This window comes from Trichechus manatus, unplaced genomic scaffold (genome assembly GCF_000243295.1).
Source record: "Trichechus manatus latirostris isolate Lorelei unplaced genomic scaffold, TriManLat1.0 scaffold00011, whole genome shotgun sequence".
Taxonomy (NCBI): domain Eukaryota; kingdom Metazoa; phylum Chordata; class Mammalia; order Sirenia; family Trichechidae; genus Trichechus; species Trichechus manatus.
The window spans coordinates 5,268,438-5,269,622 of NW_004443947.1; positions in this window are offsets into that span (position 1 = coordinate 5,268,438).

A 1,185-nucleotide genomic window follows, 5' to 3' on the forward strand; every position below is an offset into this window, starting at 1 on the left:
CACCGGCTGCTTGGATTCCCCCAGCCCGCACTAGCTGGCTCTCTGAGTGCCATTTATTGGCTGCTGGTGTTGCTTTTTTTTCTGCTTCTTTTGATTTCTTCCTTACCTCTCACCACCTCCCCCTCGTCTTGCTCAAATACCTGGCTCCGTGCGCCATCTTTGCTTCTTCCTGAGGGGCTGTGGAGCTCCGCTCGAGTGTGGAGCTGCTTCCCGGTCTGGGCTGCCGCACTGGTAGGATCCCGGGGCTTTTGTTCGTTTGTTTCTTTTGAATGGTTTGTTTGTTTTCTTTTCCTTTTCTTGAGTTGGGAGCCCTTTCTGGCCAGGCGGTGCTGCGTGGCTAGGAGACTACCCCCTCAGCTTGCACAGATGTGCAGAGGGATCCCTGAGAGCATTTCTTTTCTCATTGTTGTTTTTTTTTTTTTTTCTGTTTTTTAGGAGGCTTTTCTTGTTCTTTTTTTTTTTTATTTCTTTTGTTTTCTTTTCCCTCGTTTTCCCTTTTTGTCTTTCTTCATTACTCAGTTTCTCATCTCTCTATATCTTCCTTCTCTTTCTGTTCTGAATACCTGGTGTTGTATACCTCTACACCTTCTAGCCAGGCTATACTGCAACACCTGAGAGCAACTTCCTCAGACCTCATAGCTGCACCAGTGGGATCCCTGGGAACTTTGCGGTTCTTTAACCTTTCTGATTGTTATTTATTCATTCTTTTCTTTTCTTTTCTTCCTCTTCCCCTTTTCTGTTTTTCTCCATTTCATAGTCTCTCATCTCTCCACTCCAACGGCAACCTCCCCTAGCATTCTTTTTTGTTCGTTTGTATGTTTTTGGCTCCTGTTCCTCTCTCCTCTCTTCCATATCCATCTTAGCTCCACACATAACAATCTCCTCGCTACATCCTACCTACCTGCACCATGCGCTTAACATCACACCACCAAGCAGCACAGGCATGGCCCACTGGAACCTGCCCTGCACTGATTATTGACCAGTCCTGGTGGCTGTAGTGCCACAAACAACCTGTCCCAGTAACTCCTCTTCAGCTACACCTGCCCTGCTGTAACATATCTGAGTGACTGAACCTGCCAGTTGGAGAAGGAGGCGAAAAGTATTGAGTGCACAGACGAGCAAACAACAAAGAACACACAGTCTGCCTGCTCAGACATAGACAAAGTTTTTTTTAAAAAAAAGGGA